Source organism: Cnephaeus nilssonii, assembly GCF_951640355.1.
Source record: "Cnephaeus nilssonii genome assembly, chromosome: 22".
In the NCBI taxonomy this organism is placed as follows: domain Eukaryota; kingdom Metazoa; phylum Chordata; class Mammalia; order Chiroptera; family Vespertilionidae; genus Cnephaeus; species Cnephaeus nilssonii.
This window is the reverse complement of record NC_137093.1, coordinates 1248266-1267920: the sequence shown is the minus strand read 5'-3', so window position 1 is coordinate 1267920 and position 19655 is coordinate 1248266.

Below are 19655 nucleotides of genomic sequence, written 5' to 3'. Positions count from 1 at the left end.
CACATGCTCATCAACCAGTGAATTGATAAACAAATTATTTTACTTACATTCACAAAAAAGACAAATAACTGATATGTGAAAAAACATGAATAAATCTCAAAAGCATTAGGTGAAGTGAAAGATGCCAGAGTTGATTATTACAACATTTTGGAAACAATAAAACTAAAGTTGTAGAGGTCAGAGTTCACTGACTTGGAATAGAAATGGAGGCAGGAGGTTACTGCAAAGGAGAATAAAAAATTACTTTTAAATAATAGATCCCATGTTTTTGACCACCAAAGACATGTATAAGAATGTTCATAACAGATTTGTAATAGTCCAACACTTGAAACAATAAAATGTCCATCAATAATGGAAGAAATGTTTTTAAAGTGTGGGATATCTATACAATGGAATACAACACAGTAATTAAAAAAATACTACCAGTTTGTGCTATAATAAACATGAATCTCACAGACACATATTAGTGAAAGCAGTCAGACCTGATGAAAATAAAATAAACTGAGTCTAAGTGAAGATCATGCTGGAAGGACAGAGACAAAACTCACACTCTCCTCCTAAAGAACTAGGTAAGTGACTAGTGATCACTGAGGGATGTGAACCACAAGGCGAGCCTGTAGCTGCCTGTGCTAATGATCTGAGGAGACAGTTTCCAGGCTGCAGTTCCCTGAATTGAGAAGACAGAGTTCAAAATCTGGGGATGCAAAATACCTAGAATTTGTGAGACAAAAAATAGTAGAGAGTAGAATGAACTTCAAAGATCTGCAGGAGTCCACTCAAGGCTTTTAGTCCTGTCCTGTCCTGTAAATGTGAAGAAGAAAACTGCCTCAGGCCAAATAAAGAACAACCAGACATCATTCGCCAGAACAATTCTTGAAGCTCACTCAGGATTAGAAATAGTTTCTTTTCCGAATGGATTGAGTGAAAAGACCTCACCATGTATGGAGCATCGTGTAGAGTCTTCAAAAGGGCATTGCCTCAGGATTGGGTTAAGTTAGCTCTGAACGGAAGACTGCTTCCTAACAAAAATTAAAATCAATCCTAAAACATGATCAAACTGACTCCAAGTCATTTTTTCCCCAATCTTTAAATGAATTTTAAAAAGTCCGCCATGCAACAAGGTAAAATTTGTAATATCTAGCATTCAATAAAAAATGATCAGGAGTACACTGTTCACTCATATTTATAGCAGCACTATAGGCCCGGTGCTCCTTCCCTCTGAGATTCATCAGTCTGTTCCATGTTTCCATGCCTGTTCATTGAGTGTCTGCCCCTGGTGGTCAGTGTGCATCATAGCTACTGGCCGAATGGTTGAATGGTTGCTTAGGCTTTTATATATATAGATTATTTGCAATAGCTAAAGATGGAAGCAACACTAGTGTCTATCATCAGGTGAATGGGTAAACAAAATGTAGAATAGACATACAAGGGAAAATTATTCAATCCTAAAAAGGAAAAGAATTATGTAACATGGATGAATATTGAGGACATTATACTAAGTAAAATAAATCATTCACAAAAAGTCAAATTCCACTTATATGACATACTTACATAGTCAAATTCGTAAAATCAGTGAGTGGAATAATTATTGCCAGGGGCTGGAATGAGGAGCAAATGAGAAGTTATTTTAATAGGTATAGAGCTTAAATTTTATTTTATTTTTTTTTAAATATATTTTATTGATTTTTCACAGAGAGGAAGGGAGAGGGATAGAGAGCCAGAAACATCGATGAGAGAGAGACATCGACCAGCTGCCTCTTGCACAGCCCCCACCGGGGGATGTGCCCGCAACCAATGTACATGCCCTTGACCAGAATCGAACCTGGGACCTTCCAGTCCGCAGACCGACGCTCTATCCACTGAGCCAAACCGGTTTCGGCATAGAGCTTAAATTTTAAAAGACAAGAGGAGTTCTAGAGACTGTTTGCATAACAATAAAAATATAGTTAATATGAAATATACACTTAATGATTAAAATGACAAATTTTATTTTATATGTCTTTTAACATGATTTTATTTTTTCTTTTTAAAAATGACTGGAATGCAAATAATCAAAAAAATACATTTATAACCTAGAGAAAAGTAAATCAATAAAAACAGATAAAAATTATACAAGTAATAGAATTAGCAAACACATTAAAACAGTTATTATAAGTATTATACATATACTTCATATGTTCAAGAGGGTTGAGGAAAACATGATCATAATGAGTAAAAAAATAGAAGATATTAAAAAGACCTAAGTTGGATTTTCAGAGTTGAAAAGAATATATCTGAAATGAAAAATACATTGGATGAGATTAACAGCAGATTTGACACTGCAGAAAAGATTATTAACCATGAAGACATAGCAATAAAAACAACTATGAAACACACACAAAAAAAGACTGAATAAAATGAACAGCTCATCAGTGTACTGTGAAACAATAGCATATGTCTAATATATGTGTAATTGAAGTTTCGGGGGGGAAAGGGTGTGGGGGAAATAAAATGCATATGAAAAATTATTTCAAGAACTAATGGTGGAAAATTTTCCAAATTTGATGAACACTACAAACTCTTAAGTACCAAAGCTTACACATGTTTAGTAGAAGAAAATGAATAAAACCACTCCAAAATATATCATAATGAAATTGTTGAAAATCAATATAAAGAGAAAATCTTAAAAGCAATCAGACTAATAAGACATAGAACAAAGATAAAATTGAGAACTGACTTCTTACTACACACAATGCGGAAGATAAGTCAATTTAGAGGCATCTTTAAAATACTGAATGACAGAATTGTCAATCTAAAATTTTAGCCCCACAAAACTATCTTTCATGAAGGAAGACAAAATAAGAACTTATAAAAATATATGTTTTTTTATTGATTTTCAGAGAGAGGGAGAAAGAGATAGAAACATCAATAATGAGAGAGAATCATTGATTGGTTGCCTCCTATGGAGGATCGAGCCTGCGACTGGGCAGGTGTCCTGACCAGGAATTCAACTATGACCTCCTGGTGCAGGGGTCAATGCTCAACCCCTGAGCCACACTGGCTGGGCAATACTTTTTGGACAAATAAAAGTGAGTTAATCCATTGCCAGCTGACATGCATTACAAGAAATATTGACAGAGTCTGGCTGGTGTACTCAGTGGTTCAAGCATTGGCCCGCAGACTAAAGGGTTGCATATTCAATTCCCAGTCAAGGGCACATACCTGGGTTTTAGGTTCAATATCTGGCCCCAGTAGGGGCATGTGTAGGAGGCAACCAATTGATGTGTTTCTCTCACATCAATGTTTTCAATGTTTCTCTCTCTCTCTCTCCCCCATTCCTCCTTCCCTTTCACTCTCTCTAATATATATATATATATTGACAGAAATTTTTCAAGCAAAAAGAAAATAATACCAGATAGAAATTTTGTCCTACACAAAGAAATGAAGGCCAGAAAATGGGTAAGTGTGTGTAAATATAAAAAACACCTTTGAAAATAATTTTCTAGGTTTATTTAAAGGGTAATTTACTCTTTGGAATAAAAATAACAACGTGTATTTTGGGGTTTATTATATTTTCATAAGTAAAATGTATAAACACCAATAGCACAAATAACAGGAGGAGAAACAGAAGTATAGTGTTCTAAAGGTCTGCATTACACATGAAGTAATTTAATGTTATTTTACATTAAATTAATACATTAAATATTGAATTGAAATAAACACTGGAAAAACTACTGAAAAGGAAGTATAGATAATAAGTTAATAATGAAGATAAAATGTAAAATGAAATAAAAAGAATAATTAATCCAAAAGAAGACAATATAAGAGAAAAAATATCAAAGAAGAGATGGGATGAATAGAAAACAGAAGCAAAATGATAGATTTAAACCCTGAAGGTATACATTATAGTAAAATGTTAGTGGTAAAACTGAGGTGTAAATATATTGATGCAAAGTCCTATGAAAAAAGACATTTAAATAACAGTTCAGTTAACTAAACAAGCTGTTTAATTAATTCACAGTTTTTAGGTGGAAATTGAAGCAGTTCTGTTGTCATGCATGCTTAATTGCATGTTTTGATTTCTTGGTTTTGGCCTGTATTCACTTAAAAATAATTATCATACAAATCTAAACAGTAACTATAGTTGCAAGATTATGCATTTTGCATTTTATGGTATGTAAAATTTAGCATAAGATAAAATAAATACAAGAATGACATATACACACACATACACATGATGTACATTGCAAAAACATTTGGTGTATGTTTAAAATTTTTTCATAATAAAATGTTGGAAAAATCCATTTCAACTGAAAAAATATATTATAATTCAATTTATATGAAGTTCAAAACAGTAAAAAATAATCTGTATGAATGGTGATTACAATAGTGGTCACCCTTGGGATGTGGTTGGAAGAGAGCTTTCTAACATGCCTTTTGGAGTGCCGTAAATGTTCTATATCTTTGTCTTGGAAGTCTTCAGGTGAGCACATGATAATGAGTATGAAAATCAATCACTGGATTTTTACACATTACAGTACGTGAATTATTTCTCACTTTTATTTTTTTAAATGTATTTTATTGATTTTTTACAGAGAGGAAGGGAGAGGGATAGAGAGCTAGAAACATCGATGAGAGAGAAACATTGACCAGCTGCCTCCTGCACACCCCCTACAGGGGATGTGCCCGCAACCAAGGTACATGCCCTTGACCGGAATCGAACCTGGGACCTTTCAGTCTGCAGACCGACGCTCTATCCACTGAGCCAAACCGTTTTCGGCTATTTCTCACTTTTAAAAAATTCTAGCAGATGAGTTCAGCGGTCACTAATGATTTTAGAAAACCATTATTTTTTCTTATTTGTAAAAATTCCTGGGATGGCAGATTCTTTCTCCAGTCCATGATGAATTGTCAAATCTGAATAATTAGTGACATATTGAATCGTCTATTTTAGAGTGGTTGGGGTCCACACTGTGCAGGCCCCTTAGTTCCAGTTTCCAGCTGGCACAGGAGGGTTCCAGCACTATCAGAATTCAGGTTTCTGTCCTTGTTCCTTTATACTTACTTCACTCCTGGACATCTCTGCTGTATACTTCACCATCACATCAAAGATCTTAAGTCTAGAAGCAAGTTTATTATCTCAAAGTGCCTTCCAACTGCCCTCTCCTTACTGTTTTATTTTTGTCATATTACCACTAACCTTATTATTACGTACTTGAAGTCATCTCAGAGCTTCCCCTGTGTCTAACTCACTAAGTCTCTTTAGCCTCTTTAATATCTCCAATGGGTGTCCTTCAGCCATCACACTATGAGCCCACTGAAACCACTTCTGCTGGTACTCTGGGTCCGGTCTCCTCCTTGCTCTTACAGCACCACCAGATAAATCTTCCCTCTGCTTCACAGCACTCCCCTGCTGTCAAGAACAGAATTCAAACTCACTAATCAAACATTCGAGGTCTTCTGTGCTACGCCAATTCACCTAGTCTTCCAACCTAATCTTCCAGTAGCCCCCCGCATGTTCCCAGCACTCTGTTAGTACTGATTACTAATTAAATGCATTCTTCATATTCCTCTTTCTAAAATTTTGTTCATGTTTTGATCCTTGCCTAGAATGTCCCTCCTTTTTATTATATCTAAATATCACATATCTTTAAAGACAAAGATGTACATTCACCATCTTCCTGAGATATTTCCAGGGGAAAAAACCACACACACACACACACACACACACACACACACACAGCAACGAAAACTTTCTCTTTGAAATGTTTTCTCTTTTATAATCATCGCTTGAGGATATGGTTTTTATTTGAGAGAGAGAGGGGGAAACATCAATGTGAGAAATATCGATCTGTTGCCTCCTGTATGTGGCCTTACATACCCTCAACCTGAGTATGTGCCCTGACTGGGAATCGAACCCACAACTTTATGGTGTTTGGGATGATTCTCCAACCAAATGAGCCACCAGGCCAGGGCATTGGAATGACTTTGAAGTTCTATGAATCATTCACCCTGGCGGTGACTCTAGACTACATTGCTATGTTCTTCAACTGTTTATGTGTTCACAGGCTGTGTCCACAAATCGGAAAGAAGCTCTTTCAGGACAAGAACGACGTTGAAATTCTGAATGTTTATGAGATAAATTTGAGGATATTTTTCAAGGGGATGATTCAGATGTGACACTTCAACTATGAAATGGCAGAATGGCTGTGAAATAATTTGTGCAGACTCAGAAAACTTGATTCATATATTGTATCTTTAACCTGCATTTCTAAAGCTATTATGTCTGTTCCTTTAATCTTAGGAGATGAAGACTTCATATTGTCATTATTCAGAGGAATTCAGGGTATTTTGACTCAAACTGAATGTGGAATGTTAGGTCAGTCCTCTCAGTATCCTCTTCTACTCCAGCAAAAAGAGAAATTGGGATTAGATGAGTTTGAACCCTCCTCTAATTCTAAAATTACCTTGTTATTTATCTTCTACTTACTTGTAAACTTCATATTACTCTCACTCCAGAAAGAATTAGGGTTGGGCAAAGAAGCTTACATTTATTGAGCACCTGTATCTTCTTGATTAATTCTTGTCACAGTCCTCTGAAGTAGCTATTGTTATATAGGCTCTGAGGGTCTGAGGAATTTGTACAAGTTCCTACAGCTATCAAAAGACAGAATTTCCAAATGATTAACTCTAAAGTCAAGTCTTTCTCTACTACTCAAATGTTCAATTAAGATCTGTTTAAAATGTGAATAAATGAAAATCAGAAACATTTATCAATAATAAATTTTGATATATATTCACATTACACTTAAATAATAGTCTTGTTATATAATACTAGAGGCCTAGTGCATGAAAATTCATACACTGGAGTGGGGGGTCCCTCAGCCCAGCCTGCCCCCTCTCACAGTCTGGGAGCCCTCAGTGGTGGGAGGTGACTCAGCGATCAGGTGTAGGTGAAGCCCCATCACAACTCTGCTGCTGCCACTGCTGGCAGTGCAAGCCTTGGCCGGCCCTGGTTACCTAGCCTTGGGCAGCCCTGGGTAGCTGGGCAGCCACCATCCGAGGCTTGCCTGCACCTCAGGCTGGCCCTGGCAGCTGAGGGGTTGAGCACCACCATCTTGTGGCTGTGGGAACCGCCATCATTGAGGGCGGTGCCACCATCTTTGTGATGGTGTGAGGGTCAATTAGCATATTCCCTCTTTATTAGATAAGATTTTTAACGATTCTTGCCAATATTAGAATTGTAATACTTTACATTTGTATAACCTTTTATGGTCCACCTACATTATCTCATGACTCTGCACCTTTCCAGGGGAAACAGCAGGCATTATTGTCACCATTACATAAGGGGTGATATGACTCCAAGATCAGGAGAGGTTAACTTGTTATCTAGGAAATGAGGTTACAGAAGTATGTAACTCACAGGATTTTTAAAAAGATTAAATTAGAAAAAGTAAGGTAGTTGCATTTATGTCTATTATATATACCACTAGAGGCCTGGTGCATGAAATTCGTGCACGGGAGGGGATCCTCAGCCCAGCCTGCACTCTATCCAACCTGGGACCCCTTGGGGGATGTCCCACTGAGACCCCTCGGGGGATGATCCCCAGGATCGGGCCTAAACCAGCAGTGGGACATCCCTCTCATAATCCGGGAACACTGGCTCCTAACCACTCACCTTCCTGCCTGCCTGATCATGCCTAACTGCCCCCCCTGCTGGTCTGGTCGCCCCTAACTCCCCCCCTGCTGGCCTGGTCATACCTTACTGCCCTCCCTGCCAGCCTGGTCACCCCTCACTGCCCCCCTCTGCCATCCTAGTTACCCCTCACTGCCCTCCCCTGCCAGCCTGGTCACTCCCAACTGCTCCCCAACCCCCCGTGGGCCTTGTTGCCCCACACATCCTGCTGTTCGGTCATTTGGTCACTAACCCCCCTGCTGGCCTGATAACCCCACGCAGCCTGTTTGGTCGTCCATTCGGTTGTGGTGGTGGCTTAGGCTTTTATATATATAGACTAGAAGCCCGGTGCACGAAATTCGTGCACGTGGTTTGGGGGGGGTGTCCCTCAGCCCAGCCTGCACCCTCTCTAATCTGGGACTCCTTGAGGGATGTCCAACCACCCATTTAGGCCCAATCCTATCACAGTTGGACATCCCTCTCACAATCCAGGACTGCTGGCTCCCAACCGCTCACCTGCCTCTGCCTGATTGCCCCTAACTGTTTCTGCATGCCAGCCTGATCACCCCTAACCACTCTCCTGCCAGCCTGATGGATGCCTTACTGCTCCCCAGCCAGCCCAATTGCCCCTAACTGCCCTCCCCTGCTGGCCTGGTCACCCCTAACTGCCCTCCCCTGCCAGTCTGATTGCCCCTAACTGTCCTCCCCTGCAGGTCTGCCCCCCAACTGCCCTCTCCTGCAGGCCTGGTCACCCTCAACTGACCTCCCCTGCTGGTCTTGTCCCCCCCAACTGTCCTTCCCTGCAGACCTGGTCTCCCCCAACTTCCCTCCTCTGCCACCCCGGTCACCCCTAACTGCCCTCCCTGCTGGCCTGATCACCCACAACTGCCCTCCCCTGCGGGCCTGGTCCCCCAAACTGCTCTCCCCTGCAGGCCTGCCCCCCCAACTGCCCTCCCCTGCAGTCCTGGTTCCCCCCAACTGCCCTCCCCTATAGTCCTGGTCCCCCCCAACTCCCTTCCCCTGCTTGCCTGATAGCCCACAACTGTCCTCCCCTGCAGGCCTAGTCCCCCCCAACTGCCCTCCCCTGCAGACCTAGTCCCCCCAACTGCCCTCCCCTGTGGGCCCGGTCCCCCCCAACTGCCCTCCCCTGCTGGCATGGTCCCCCCAACTGCTCTCCCCTGCAGGCCTGCCCCCCCCAACTGCCCTTCCCTGCAGTCCTGGTCCCCCCCAACTGCCCTCCCCTGTTTGCCTGATCACCCACAACTGTCTTCCCTGCAGGTCTGGTCCCCCGCAACTGCCCTCCCCTGCAGTCCTGGTCCCACCCAACTCCCCTCCCATGCTTGCCTGATAGCCCACAACTGTCCTCCACTGCAGGCCTAGTCCCCCCAACTGCCCTCCCCTGCAGGCCTGGTCACCCTTAACTGCCCACAACTGCCCTCCCCTGCTGGCCATCTTGTGGCAGCAATCCTGTGTCCACATGGGGGCAGCCATCTTTGACCACATGAGGGCAGCCATCTTGTGTCTTGGAGTGATGGTCAATTTGCATATTACTCTTTTATTAGATAGGATACTATAACAAATATTAACTCATCAGTGGCAGAACTCCCACATCTAAGTTGTATGTCATTTCTACTTCCAAACATCCCTGCATATCCTACTATATCTCGTGAACTTTTGATAACAATCTCCTCCAGATAAGACTTAACACACAGCATTATGCTGAATTTGGTGCTGTAATAGGGAATATTATATCTCACCCACGGGGTATCAATGACCTGCCCTCAACAAAAGGTATTCTTTTGAGATATTTTCCAGGAGGGTGGTGGGTGTGTTGCCAATGGAAATTGGGTTCTTGCAGAGTCACGAGTAGAGCGTGTTGGGGACCATGCCTGGGAGGTGAGGTGTAGCAGTAAAATTTATGAAAGCCTGAAAGCCGGAGTAAGCGCAGAGAACTATCCCAGGTCCCCTGGAGTGTGTCACATCCACACCAGGGGGCGCAGGTCTGTTCAGGGAAGAAGTCTGCCTTGTCTTCATCCAGCCAGGGAAGGGCCAAGGTCCAAAGATCCTGCCCTCCTTCAATCCATCCAATGCTTCCTCCACATCAGCCTCTGTCCCATCCTGCGACCTGACCTCGTGTTGGTTCCGTCTGAGCTCTGGCCAGCTCTGTGCTGCCCTACCCTGCCCAGGCCCGCACCCGGCCCAGCCTGGGCCAACACTCGGGCTTGCAGGTTGCTAAGCCATGTGGCTGCCACAGAGAGAGACACGCAGCAAAAGGGCTCACAAATGTGTGTTACCCAGAGCGAGGCCTTCATTAAGCTTTGATGATATTCCCTTGGGCTTGGGAAGCCAGCTAGCTCTCTTTCAAACTCATCCATCAATATCCGGATCCTTCCGGCCTGTGCTGGACCCTCCCCCTAACCAACCCATGTCCTACCTTTCGGGATTCTGTGCCTCTTATCCAAGCCGAGCCTTTAGCCATTGTGGTCACATGATCCCATGGAGGAATTCCTCTTTCATTCTCCCCATAGCCTGGGTGAGGTGACAGGCTGCGTCCAGGTCCCAGGAGATTGGAAACCTGGTCCTTCCTGCCTAAACAGGGGTGCTAAAGAGCGTTAATCCCATGGGCCGCCAGCAATGCTGTGATCCCCTGGGGGGTGGGGGATGGGGTGAAGCTGTAGCTTCTGACCTCAGCCAGTTGTGCTCCTTCTGTTTTATTACTATCTAGCTATCTATGCTAACAGTTGATGTGCCTTAAACCATTTGTAAACTCTTGCCCAGTCCCAAATGACCAATTGCTGCGCCTGCAAGAGGAGCCTGCAATGGGAATGCCTTTCTGTGGATCAGAGGTTTCCCCCAGAAGAGAACTGGCCAGAACCAGGTGTGTAGCCAGCTTCCGTGGTGCCCAGTGCCAGCAGCTGCCTTCAGCATTCCAGGTTCATCTCTGTTTTTATTCACACAGACCAAGTTTACTTTTTTTATTTTTTTAAGACACAGTTTTCTTTCATTATTTTTGGGAGGAAGAGAAGCCACACTTCTACTCAATGAAGAGAAACATTTTTATCAGCACAGAGGGGTCTTTTCCACTCATCGCGCCATGAATTCACAGAAGTGGGTTCCAGCAGGGCAGGTTCCTTCCCCTTCTCACAGAGTGTGCAGCTCTGAGCTCAGCAGGCTGAAGCTCCGCTGAACCCTGTACCTTTCTCTCTGGCTTCCTTCTTTTGCTGATCATTTTCCTTCTCGTCTCAGGAAGCTATCTCGTCTCTTAGAGTGCCTAACATGCTCAATACGACATACATTGATTCTCTTGCCCACTTCATGCTGGGAGACAGTGCAGGCTCTTGCAGTTTTGCCAGGGGAGTGTCTGTGGGGTGTTGCTTTTTGAAGTCGCCATTCCCTGATGTGCACAGTATCACCTTTCTTGTATATTCGCATGTTTGTCTTCTAAAGGCCGAGAACGCAGCAGTGCCCCGCCTCTCGCCTCTCCCCTTGGTGTTAGTCGTTTTGGTGAGTGACTGGACAATTCGGCTCCGGAAGAAAGGCTCAGTTTCCTCCTTTACTGTTCATGAAATATCCTCGGTCTCATAAGGAATTAGTCCGGCTCCATTCTTGTTATGTTCCATACAAACAGGCTAGGAACATTTAGAATGAGGGTACCAATTCCTCTTTTTTCTTCCTCTTTTTTCTTACATCAAGTCACTTTTAAAAATGAGAGTGTTTATATAGTAACTCAATGTTTGTGGGCATGTTGGCAGTGGATCAAAACTCCAATTTTTATAGTCATCACTTTATTTTTATTTTAATTAGTATCAATTAGAAGCAAAAAAAAATAGTCTGTATAAACAATATGAGGTTGACTTTAACAAGTAAATTAAATGTTTTTCAGAGAAGTAGGGGGGAGATCTAAAGAACACTCCATAAGAAATCAAACGAAGGACTTGTATGGATGCATATAAGCATAAACAATGGACGCAAAACTCTGGGGGGTGAGGGCATGTATGGGTGTGGGGTGGGGGGGGGGTAATGGTAAGATATGTACACATATAATACCTCAATAAAAAAAATAAATATGTAAAAAAAATAATAATAAAAAATAAAAAAATAAAGAACACTCCACTTTCTTCCTCTGGCCTCCTGCTTCTCTATTGTAGCTGCTGCAGCAGGCAGCTCACGTTTCAGGAGTGGTACCAATGTTAACATCTCAGAGAGAGCCTCCATCTGTTGAGGGTATCACGGGCGGGAAATTTACACACCTCAGATTGCCTGACTACATAGTAATAGGATCTTGCATTTTCAGCATTGGGTCCCTGCCTCCCATATGAAAGTCCTTTTCTTCTGAGTTCTTCAAGGTTTGTAATTCAGAAGCCGCTGTGAAATTCTTTATTCCCCTTCTCTTCCTGTACTTTTAGGCCCAGTTATCTTGTTAACCAGAAACCCTATAATGAAAGGCATTTAGTGGGACGATGAGCTCTTTAACAGATCTTTTGTTAAAAGCACTAGAGGCCCAGTGCACAAATTCGTGCATGGGTGAGGTCTGGCTGGCCCTGTCAGGAAGAGGAGATGGCAGGAGGTTGACCAGCCAGCCTGCCCCAATTGGGGCCCACTCAAAGCCGGGCTGGCTGGGGGAAGGGGCCATGGATGATTGGCCAGCGGGCCGCGCCCCCAATTGGGGTTAAGGGGCTGATTAGGGGCAGGGCCGGCCCTGGGGAGGGGCTGTGGGTGGTGGGCCAACCTGCCCCACCCCCTATTGGGGTGTGGGGGGGCAATTGGGTGGGGCTGGCCAGGGGAAGGGGCTGATCAGGGTGGTGGGGGCCCATTGAGGGTGGGGCTGGCAGGGAAGGCGGGGGAAAGGGGGAAAGGGGCAGGTGAGTTTGGCGGGCAGCCCACCCTTGATCGGGGTGGAAGAGTCTGATTAGGGGAGGGACAGCAGGGGGGAGGTGCTGCAAGGTTGGCCCACTCCATCCCCTGATTCGGCTGGTTCGCTGGCCACAGTGGGCGTCATAACGACTGGTTGTTATGGTCCTTAAACTGTATGGTCCCTGGCTTTTTATATAGATAGATTATATATAGAGAGATGTAAAAGTATGTGTGTGCTTATTAAAATGTTATTGACACAAAAGATGTGTAGTATACAATTTACAAAGAATGACATAAAATGCAATGCCCTTTCTCATAAATCCAGTGCAACCAATTGGTTCCTAGTACACGTCTATTCATGGACTTTGGCTGAACTTCCATGTCCGTAGCTGTCCAGAGAGGCAGGCCATTCTCAGCTCTAAATGCCCCTGCTTGTCCTCCTTGTACAGGCCAATATGCATGACCTAATCATCTTCTACACCAACCCATTTCTGTAACTAGTCACAAAGGCAACTAACTAACTGATGAAGGTGACCGTGGTGTGACAAGGGGAGGACTGGCTCATACGCCCTCCGTGTGGCCTGCAATGCTGCCTGATGGTCCAGAGTGACCAATTCCAAGCTATCATTATGCAGTCACTGAATGCAGGTTTAGGAAGAGATGAGTATTATGCCATTATATACTATTTCCATAATGCATATAAAATAGACATAAATAACCTTATGGGAATAGATAATAACAAAATGTAGTAAAATATTTAGGAAGTAATGAGTGATAGTATGCATTAGTTTTATATTTAATATAATCAATGTAATTTAATTAATGTTATTAATTGTGAGTTTACATTATTTAATTTTAAGAATGTCTACATTTAACCAAAAAGTGACATTCCTGAAAATGTAACAGTCATCTCTTGTGAGCCAGTCTGAGCCAGCTCAGCACATCTGTGGATATACCTCTGCCTGGTGGCTGCAGGGCTCACCCACTTTTTAAAGCACTGCAGACACTTAGAGCTCTGAATTGAGAACTGATGAGATGTCCCGGAAACTGAAGGGGCTAGCCTGCCCCTTTCATGTAGACTGTTTGCCCTGACAAACACCTCCTGTGCGTCACATTTTTGTGTTGTGAATCTCATGTAGATAAGAGCTTCCTGTCCCAATGTTTCACACATTGTTGAGATCACTGAATTAAAAACTGAATGAAGTTCAGATCAAAGCAGATAAATAATAGTCAAATTTCCAAACTTGGAATGAAAGAAAGAACTTGCCATTGGTTTATCAGCCTAAACTGTTCTCTAGGTTTGAGCAAAGAAGTGGGAAAACAGAAACAGTTCCTCGGTTTTAGCTTAGAGAAACAGTTCAGAAGGAAAATGAGTATTAGGGTAAACAAGGAAGCAATGGTTAGCTACATTTTCTACAATCCTCACTGCCTGTGTTAGGTCCTAGCCATGGTTCCCAGGGTTTCTGGGACAAAACCAATGACTTCTTGACTCACTGACCTCAACTTATCAGTTGACCTGACCCTTGTGAAACATGATTAAAGTCTGTATTTTAGAGCCCCCTGCCCCTCCTTGGGGTTATTTGGCTTTGAAAGAAGGAAACCTGGATTCTAGTTAGTGATGATCAGATAACATTCACGCACGTCCCAGTCAGTACAACTCCATGAACCCTGCCTATTAAGCAGATACCAACACTCAGGCCTCCTCCCCCTGGGGGTCATATACCGGGCCTGCACCAGGGAAGCCTTCTCCTGCCATTGACATCATATTGAAAAAAGAAAATAGACAGCCCTTGCCATCGTGGTCCGTGGTTGGGCATCCTTCCATGCACTGAGAGGTTGCTGGTTTGATCCCTAGTCAGGGCACATGCCTGGGTTGTGGGCTCCATCCCAGATAGGGCCTTGCAGAAGGCAGCTGATCTATGTTTACCTCTCATTCCTATGTTTCTCTTTCTCTGCTTCTCTCCCTTCTTCTCTCTCTAAAAATCAATTTTAAAAACAAATATAAACAAAATACAAACAAAAACAGTTGTAATTTAAACTTACTGGTTTCCAAAATAGTCACATAATCTCTCCATTGGAATCCATAATCAAATGTCAAATACATCTATGTATATGTGTGTAGCTATGCAATAAACATTGATATGTAGTCTGTCCATATATTTTTTTATTTTTTTATTTTTTTAAATTTCTTTATTGATTAAGGTGTCACATATTCGTCCTCATCCCCCCATTCCCATTCCACACCCCTCCCCACGGATGCCCCCACCCCCATGTTGTCCTTAACCATTTGTTAGGCTCGTATGCATGCACACAAGTCCTTTGATCTCTCCCCCCTACCCCCACGCTCCCCCACCCTCCCTCTGAGGCCCAACAGTCCGATCGATGCCTCCTTGTTTCTGGGTCTGTTCTTGTTCATCAGTCTATGTTGTTCATCATTTCCCCTAGATGAGTGAGATCATGTGTTACTAGAAATATACTTATAAGAACCGAATGTGAGACAAGCAATAATAGTTATGCTGACAGGCAAATGAATCAGTCTGTAGTGAGTTTCTTTCTGGACCAACAGTTCTTTTGAGACCCAATTTCAATGTCCACCAGTTTCTTATGTGTACATGTCAGCACTGACTTTCCAGTTCTGGATGGTGGACAAATGGTGGTAATGCAGGTCCGACTCCCTCTGGTTTGGTCTCACCCGGACCCAGGGGCACGGCCTCACCCAGACTCAGGGGCACGCGGCCTCACCCAGACCTGGGACCCAGCATCACCCGGGCCCCGGGGCGCGTGGCCTCACCCAGACCCAGGTGCGCAAGGCCTCACCCGGACCCGGGATCCAGTCTCACCCGGACCCAGGGGCATGCGGCCTCACCCAGACCCGGGATCCAGCCTCACCCAGACCCAGGGGAGCATGGCCTCACCCGAACCCAGGGGCGCGTGGCCTCACCCGGACACGGGGGCGCGCGGCCTCACCCGGTACCAGGGGCGCACGGCCTCACCCGGACCCGGGGGCATGCGGCCTCACCCAGGCACAGGACCCAGCCTCACCCAGACCCAGGGGCACGTGGCCTCACCCGAACCCAGGTGCGCACAGCCTCACCCGGACCCGGGATCCAGCCTCACCCGGACCCAGGGGCACGTGGCCTCACCCGGACCCAGGGGCGCGTGGCCTCACCTGGACCCAGGACTCAGCCTTACCCGGACCCAGGGGCGCGTGTCCTCACCCAGACCCAATTTCCAGCTTCACCCGGACCCAGGGGTGCGCAGCATCACCCGAACCCGGGATCCAGCTTCACCTGGACCCAGGTGCACGCGGCCTCACCCAGACCCAGGGGTGTGCAGCCTCACCCAGGCCAGGGACCCAGCCTCACCCAGACCCAGGGGTGTGCGGCCTCACCCGGATCCAGGGGCACGTGACCTCACCCGGACCCAGGGGCGCGCGGCCTTACCTGGACCTGGGACTCAGCCTCACCCTGACCCAGGTCCCAGCCTCGCCCAGACCCAAGGGCGCGTGGCCTCACCCGGACCCGGGACCCAGCCGGGCTTCGTCTTCTTGATCCTAATTCCTGTCGGTCAATTCCCTCTCAGCAATTCCTTCGGCCATTTTCTCAAAGCTCCAGGGTGGCTGCCACGGAACTCGCTGGGTGGCGGGCTCGGCGAAGCTCCGGTGCACCTGGTGCACGGCGGCGGGCTGGTCTCAGGTCGCTGCGACGGCGCTCGGGTCTGCAGCGGCGGCCAGTCGCTGGGCGTGCGCACCTGGCTGCTTCCGAGGCACAGAGATTCTCGAAGGACTAGGAGGTCAGCAAGCACAGAGTCTCCCATCCCATGTCCCCCAGAGGCTCGTCTGTCCATGCTCGGCAGCGAGCGGAGCCGTCCCCTCAGCCGGAGACTGCCGGGGGAACCGCGCCGAGCACGTTCCAGGCCGCCATTGTGTCACCAGAGCCGTAGTACTTAAAGTGTGATCTTTGGCTCACCGGTATCAGCATCATCCCGCGTCCCCCTCTCTTTTATTCTAGTTGTAGAGCATCCACTCAGCCAGCCCTCTGGTGGTTCTGATGGTGTCTGCTCTGTTTTCTAGTTGTAGTTTCAAAATTGTTGTGGTAGGCAACAATCAGGCATCTGCCCTATGCCGCCATCTTGGTCCTCCTCCATACATTTTTATTCATTCAGTTTTACAGATTATCTATAGTATATTTTTAAACAAAACTGCCTTTTCTGCTCATGCGGCTAAGCAAGGTCAGAGTACACTTTGACGATGGAAGTGTTGACTGAGTTGTGTGTGTTGTATGTGTAGAAACACACTTTGAATCACTTAAGCCAGACCAATCCTCTATGTCAATGGTTCTCAGCACATCAAACTCATATGAAAAACTTGTAAAAATTCCGATGTCCATGCCTCACCCCAATCTAATTAAATCTTTGCATTTTTAAGGTTTTCCAGATAATTCCCATGTGAAGCCACAGCTGAGAATGACTGTCTGGATAACGAGCAGTGGTAATGGTTCAATGCATGTCCTCTTTGACCCTTACTTCCATGCTCACAAATCACACACAAATACATTCCAATACAGGGAGTTTGATCAATTAAAAAAAAAAAGAATATCATGATGAACAGTACTCTGCAACTTGCTGTTCTAATCTAATAATCTACCATGGACATCCCTCCATTAATACATAGCTCTAACTCATAGAAAAATGTTGTTAGAGTAGTGGCATCCCAAAAATATTATTTTGAGACTAATAACCTATTGGTGTTCTATAGGAAGAATTGGGGAGCAAAATATCATAGATATTTTAATAGAAGTCTAACAAGTAGTCTAGAAATGAGAACCAAAGTCTCTAACTAGAAAGTAGCAGTAGAGATGGAAAGGGATGGGCCAACATAAAAAATTATCAAAGAAAAAAACCATTGACCTAATAACTGACTAGGATAGGAGACAGAGAAGTGGGAAAAAATCAGGAACAGTTCCTCGGTTTAAGCTTAGAAAAACAGTTCAGAAGAAAAGTGATTATTGGGGTAAACAAGGAAGAGATGGTTAGCTACATTTTCTACAATCCTCACCACCTGCATTTCAGACTTGCCTGGCTGGCCCCATAATCTCACAAGCTAAAGAGAGAAGAAGAGATGGATGAGAAAGAAGGAGAATTAGGGGCTAAGGGTATGAGAGAAATGGGATCATTTGGGACAGCCACTTGGAGAGTCCTCAATAAATAAAAATGAGCTCTGTGTTATTCTTGTTTCCCTGATAATATGATTTTGTCATTAGGGGTCAAGCCTGATATTCCATATTTCTTTTTTTTTTCCTTTGAAATATTCTATCACACCTGGCACATTGTCCCTGGATTGGTGTGTATTTGTTACTTTACTGACTCTTTCCTTGTCAGCCTATGAATATTTTTCCTTACTTCTGTTCTCCAGAGCCAGCTTTTTTTTTTTTTAAGTTTTTTTTTTAATATTTCTTTATTGATTTCAGAGAGAAAGGGAGAAGGAGAGAGAGAAACATCAATGATGAGAATCATTGATTGGCTGCCTCCAGCACATCCCCTACTGGGGATTGAGCCCACAACCCAGGCATGTGCCCTTGACCAGGAATCGAACCTGGGACCCTTTAGTCCGCAGGCTGATGCTCAATCCATTGAGCCAAACCAGCTAGGGCTCCGAGCCAGCTTTTAAATAAAGGAATAGATAAATTCTCTGTGTTTAACAATGCATTGTGGTTTCTGTTTCCAGACTGAAGCTGGTTTAGGCTTGTGCCTCTGAATGAAAGTGGTCATCAAAGCAACATTAGCACAGGATCCAGGTGCCTAGCTTTGTAGGAATCTGGAGGAAAATAGAGTGGAGTGATGAACATTTGAGAGAAAAGGGTAGATTTTTGTGGTTTGACTCTATGTTGTTATTATGTGGGGGGAAGGGTGTTATTATTTTTCTCAATCCTTCCTATGTTTAAAGAGTATTCTATATATTAGTTTATTAATCTTACACAATATCCACTTTCATCATTTCTCAGATTAGGAGATGGAGGCTGAAATAGGTTAGGTAATTTTCCCAGTGTTCCCATCTAGAAAGTGGTAAAGCTGAGATCAGAATCCAAATTATCCATATACCAAAACTGTCTGCATCAGGAAACTGTCACTCACCTCCATGACCTCAGCTACTGGACAACTAAGCTCCATCTTGATGCCACCTTTGGCATGTGTGTATTAGAATGATGTCTTAGAATGATGACTCCTCAACGTGCTGACTGTATGCTTACTCACATGCCCTTTTCAAGCCCTGACTATCTATTTAGGGCATGCAGGCATCCCCTGAACTCAAGTGATATTTTACACAGGGAGATGGAAATGTTAGGCAGTTATAAAGGGTAAAGTTGGTCTGATTGAGGCACCCTGGTAGTGTGGGTGGAGAGAGAGAGTGGGAAGTAGGAACTATTAGAACCATATTGGTTGAACAAATTGGTATACAATTATTGTGTCACCGAATATTCAGTAAGGAAAAAATCCACTTGTTCTAAATGTTAGCATATGCCTCACCATTACACAGTGTCTGCCCCCAACAAGCAAGAAATTTGTGTCCCAGTTTGAACTTCCATTCATATCTAATTATGATTCAGAAACTTTCATTTTGTATAAAACATTCTACACAAATGTGGCCTTTTCTTGGATCCTTTGAAAGTCTGGTCTCAGTGACTCGACCATCTCTCTGTGAGTCATCCATTTCAGTGTTGCCAAAAAACAGGAGCTTTGGAGTTGCAATTTCTGGGAGGGAAACCAAGTCTACTGCTTCCTGTACACATTATATGGAACCAGGTCTACTGGTTACTGTATAATCATGTCTCTGCTCCTTCCAAAATCCTATATAATAAAGAGATAATATACAAATGGTCATCATGCTGTCACGCCATCACAACAGGGTTGGGGGACCTGAGGCCAAGCCGGGGGACTTGAGGCCGTGCCAGAGTAACTGGCACAAGGCTTGCTCTCTCACTGTAAAACACACAGGTGCGCGCGCGTACACACACACGCACATGCACATCACTGGAAACTAAATAAAATACTTGAAACGACTATTTTCAAAGATTGGGCTCTGAGCAGCACAGGACTGCAATCCATAAGGGAAGGGGACCAGCATGGTGAGCTCTGTGATGCCCCATTC